The sequence below is a fragment of the Macrobrachium rosenbergii genome, chromosome 17 (assembly GCF_040412425.1).
Source record: "Macrobrachium rosenbergii isolate ZJJX-2024 chromosome 17, ASM4041242v1, whole genome shotgun sequence".
NCBI classification, from domain to species: Eukaryota; Metazoa; Arthropoda; class Malacostraca; order Decapoda; family Palaemonidae; genus Macrobrachium; species Macrobrachium rosenbergii.
In genome coordinates, this window is record NC_089757.1 from 27,546,753 (window position 1) to 27,552,752 (window position 6,000).

Consider the following 6,000-nt stretch of genomic DNA (forward strand, 5'->3'; position numbering starts at 1 on the left):
ATACTGGAAGTGATGACGTCATATTTCTAGACGTTCGGGAATGAGAATGAATCCTGGCATTATATTAGTAAGAAGCAATGAGGCCAGATATAACTGCATTTTAGCCAATAAAAACGACTGAAAAATATGTTATAACCCTAACAAGAGCCATGGTTTCTATTACGCAGTAATCATTTGCGCCTTAGTTACACACCAATCCAACATAAAAAAATAAATGATTACATACGTATTACTAAATGCACAAACAGGCGTACACACACGTGCACAAGCAAGCTTTCATCACACTCATTACCATCCTTCTCAATTTTTTACATCTAAGTTTCATCATACTTATTGCCATCCTTTCCAGTGTTTTACATCAAGTACTTTAAGCAATATTCATTTCATAATTATTTTAAACTGTTCGTAATTTACTTATTTCTTGTTTGGTAACTTCACGAGATTTGAAGTTTGTTTCGTTATTACTTTCATATATTATTATTAAGACCGAAAAAATTTTATTTTTTATTACGATATAATTACATGCAGTCATTTCCATAACTCAGGTATACTGTATATATATATATATATATATATATATATATATATATATATATATATATATATATATATATATATATATGTATATATATACAGTATACAGTATATATATATATATATATATATATATATATATATATATATATATATATATATATATATATATATATATAGCATTTCCATTTTTAATGCAAGTACTTCATTGCAAAGTATATTTTATGGTAAAAATGATCTCTCTCTCTCTCTCTCTCTCTCTCTCTCTCTCTCTCTCTCTCTCTCTCTCTCTCTCTCTCTGTTTTCCAGATGTAAACTGTATTATTACTAATGATTGTTTACTTTTAATTATAATGCAAGTCTATGCTGAAGTACAGGTACCCAGATTTGCATCTTCATACAGATGCAGGCTCATGGAGCTATGATGGTAATTTACTGATATTCCTGTTGCATACCGTTTCTCTAACCTTAAATATATTTTGATGTATTACTCTTATTAGTCGTGCTTTCATTCTCATATTTCTACTTGATGCCGGCATATTAAGCATACATGCTTCCTGTTGCATACCGTTTCTCTAACCTTAAATATATTTTGATGTATTAGTCTTATTAGTCATGCTTTCATTCTCATATTTTTACTTGATGCAGGCATATTAAGCATACATACTTACATAAATATTATGTTACACACACACACACACATGTTAATCTAAGCACATTATAATTAAACATAAACAACCGTTATTACAAATATACAACTTACACTTGTATTCACAGATGTGAACACAAGACTTGGAAAAGAGAGATTACGTATATGCAAATGACAACTTATGAACATTATAATTAAACATAAACAATCATTAATAATAATACAACTTACATCTGGAAAACAGAGAGAGAGAGAGAGAGAGAGAGAGAGAGAGAGAGAGAGAGAGAGAGAGAGAGATAATTTTTACCATAAAATAATTGCATTAAATAATGGAAATGCTTATATATATGTACCTGGAGTTATGGAAATGATTGCATGTAATTATATCGTAATAAAAAATTACATATTTCGGCCTTAATCGCAATATATGAAAGTAATAACGAAACAAACTTCAAATCTCGTGAAGTTACCAAACATGAAATAAGTAAATTACGAACAGTTTAAAATAATTATGAAATGATACCTAAACAACAAATAAAATTTGCACTTAAAAAAATACGTATATTTTTTTCAATTACAGGCTTAGACTAGACAAGGTCAACCTTAGAATGAAATAATATTCACATCAACGTATGAATGGAAAGTAATTACATTCACAACAACAATAAGTAGTAAAAGATATAATATCAAATAGCAACTGCAATATATCCAACGAAGCACCGTCGTTATTATCAGATGTCAAATAACGTTCACGAAAAAAAAACACAGATTAGTTTACCCCGAGTCGCTGGGGGGCAAGTGACTGACGTCATTCCGTGACGTCATTCATTCACAGATTACGAACTGCCGTCACAAAAATAGTAAATAAAATAAATAGTACATAAATAGTCAATAAATACAAGAGGATATTTCCTGAGTCTTTTTTGTTACTGATGCTTCCTCTCTATTCAGACCGAAATTAAAAATGGTGTTCTATTTTCCTATTCTTTGTTCCCTTTCGCTCAGACATAAAGAATATGGATAATTTTCTATTCTCATGCTTTCATTTACTATCTCCTGATCACACACTGCATACATATCCTTCACTCTAATACCTGAGAGAGAGAGAGAGAGAGAGAGAGAGAGAGAGAGAGAGATTTTTACTATGCAAAAGGGATTGGATTACTACCCCAAAAGTTGGTTAATTGCATTCTCTGGAAAAGTCTGATTACCGACAGACATCTGAGAAGGCAAAAAATGGCTGATTTCATCACGAATTCAAGTATGTAAGCATGTAGGTATGTATTTATGAATACATTCCACCTAATAATAATAATAATAATAATAATAATAATAATAATAATAATAATAATAATAATAATTAGGGCTTTCTCCCCTAGATCGAGAACGGGATATGCTATATATCAGGTCCACAATAATATTCAGTGGAGAATTATGTTGATTTTATAAAAACGTTACAAGAGCTTTCGAACCCTTTCCTGGGTTCATTTTCAGTCTAACTATAATTCACCACTGAATATTAATGTGGACCTGATATACAATAATAATAATAATAATAATAATAATAATAATAATAATAATAATAATAATAATAATAATAATAATAATAATACGATTTCTGTAAGCACGCTTTCGGGTATAAATACGGCTTCATTCGCCTATCTGTAAATGGTAAAGAGAAGTACCGAAACGTTAAGGAATATATTCACTTTTGACAGCTATATAATAATAATAATAATAATAATAATAATAATAATAATAATAATAATAATAATAATAATAATAATAAAATCTAAAAAAAAAGAGTAGAAAACTCCAAGAGGATTAAAACGTAGTAGTAGAAATTCGCAGCATTTATGCCAGTTTGACAGTACACACAAAGAGGCAGATGTCTGAAAACTATGTATAAATAAGCGTATAAATACTTCATCTACAAAGATGAAACAGAAATGGACATAGTTGTCAAAACCGAAAATGCCTCACTAGAGAGAAGTGACGTATCCTCTTCTTCAAAAGGGGTGAGTTAACTGACTTAGTATGAACGAAGAGAGATATCTCATAGTCTTCAAGCGATTGATACAAAGAACTGACGAAACTGCTGTTAAGATATATATATATATATATATATATATATATATATATATATATATATATATATATATATATATAGATAGATAGATACATAGATAGATACAGATATAGATATATATATATATATATATATATATATATATATATATATATATATATACATATATACTATTATATATGTATATATATGAATATACATATACATACCTATATATATACATGTATATATATATATATATATATATATATATATATATATATATATATATATATGCGTGTACGTGTACGTCTGCGTATAAGATATTTTCGATAAATGTATACACAACATAATGAATGCTTAAGTTACCAAAATCAAGAAAGGCAAGCTAAAAGCACATTCATATATCATAACGCATCTGAAAATATATTCTAAAAAAAAAAAAAGGTGCCACCAAAACCCGCGTGACCTTCTTCTGAAGAGGGCCGAAGCGAACCAATCAAACTTCGAAAGCGAATGATTCATCATGGATGAGACGAGACGAAACGAGAAAACCCCGAAGACCTTGTTAGCGGGATAAAAGGAAAATAACCAAATTCGTGGGAGAATGATTTATAATGGACGACGTAATTTCCGAAGCTGAAAGGAGGAGATCCGGAGAGTCATAGCCAGAAGCACCGACTGTTTACAGAATCAGGAACCTGTAAACAGGCCAAGGGAACTGGATGCTTGATAAATGAATGAATAATGCACAAGGGTTAGGAAAAAAAACTGCGCCGTTATTTTTGTTCATTGAAATGGCGACTGATACGATGCAAGTCTACAACAGACCTGAATGCGAAAGGATGCCATTACAACATTTATGTTCTTGTTATTTGTATATTATTTTTACGGTATATTTTTTTATATTAAATTTCCCGTTAGGCAGTAAAATTATTCGTAATTAATATTTACATTTTCATTGCCTCACATAGTTAAATATGACCAAAATAATTCATGATCCACTTTTCTTAATCCCGTTTAAACATGGCTGATTTGGCAGCATGAAACGATGAATTTTCTGATGAATAAAAACATATTTAAGCAGCTTTATTTATTGAATTGCATTAGCGGGTATGGAATTAACATGTACCTTTATACAAATGGCAATATTTTTGTTATAATTCCATAAAATACTGAGGCTTTTAACCACTATGAATTTCACAGGCTTCACGGTTAGGATATTATTTTTTTCAGAATTCGCTGCCAACCTTAATACAAAGGGAAACACAGATGAATCAGAGAAGTCTGGAACAACGAAATAAACAGCAAATGGTCAGTACAGTCGAAACGAATTGTTGGCATCTTAGAAAAAAGGTAGAATGCGCCCTACTGAACTTCCTCTGGGCGAAGACAAACGGAGAAATTAAGGTATTCACAAAACGAAAGGGAATATTTAAGCGAGGAAATTCGTTCCTTCTCTCTGCTCACATCGCCTGATATTCAGGTGTATCGGTTTTATTTTCTATTCCCTCACGTGAATTTATTCGTCACCTTTTCCTGTAACCTATCTCACCTGTAAGGTGGGTGGGGGGCGGGTAGTGTGCCGTCAGTGCACCTCATGCAGTGCACTGTAGGCATTACTTAAGGTTCTTAGCAGCGTGCCTTCGGTCCCTAGCTGCAACCCCTTTCATTCATTTCACTATACCTCCTTTCATATTCTCCTCCTCCCATCTTACAATCCACCCTCTCCTAACAATTGATTCATAGTGCAACTGCGAGGTTTTCCTCCTGTTACACCTTTCAAACCTTTTACTGTCAATTTCTGTTTCAGCGATAAATGACCTCATAGGTCCCAGCGCTTGGCCTTTGGCATAAATTCTATATTAAATTCAATTCTATAGCCTGTCTCTCTCTGCAGGCTGATTTACCTTTGGAACCTTCTTGGGATTATAGTCTGCTGACTATTCTTATAAGGGTTTTCAGCTGAAGATTTGAAGAAAGAAAGAAAGACTGGTATGGAGAAATGATTAAATCAGCTACATGGAACCATAATACCACAGATTTAATTGACGTCCGAGGAAAACTGTAATGGAGTACAGTCAACAAGCTTTCCATGAGAATGATCAAAGAATTACGCATAAAATATGCAGTGAGAACTAACTACCACGGAATGAAAGCTAAGTTAAACTTAGTGCAAGTACCTTGCAAGCACCTGGTCACGGGTGAGACGAAAACAGTATTACAGAGGGGTCTTAAAACCCTTGTTAGATGTGAAGGAGTTACTATAAAGAGAAATTAATTCGTGTTAGATAAATTAATTCGCGATCTAAGTATGAGACATTGCTTCTTACTGGGGAGATAATTTATTTGTTAACAGCCACATTCAGGAAGCGTGAGAAAAATCAATTCTGAATTCTCAGAGAGAGAGAGAGAGAGAGAGAGAGAGAGAGAGAGAGAGAGAGAGAGAGAGAGAGAGAGAGAGAGAGAGAAGATATTATGTTTTAATAAAACGAAGACACCCAACGAAAACTTAAAACTCTAAATTAAAAAAAAAAACAAATAGAATATGTCTCAATAACACAAAGACACTCAACAAAAACGTAAGAATCTTATAAAAAATGTAGTACTTTCAATTCCAATGATAGTCACATTTTATTAGATTCGGCCATCAGCGTTCCTTTACCAAAATGGAAGAATGAAAATTTGGCTGAGGGGGAAGAAAAAATCAGGCCACATCGTTCAACCTTAATCACGTGGGGTGGAGAGT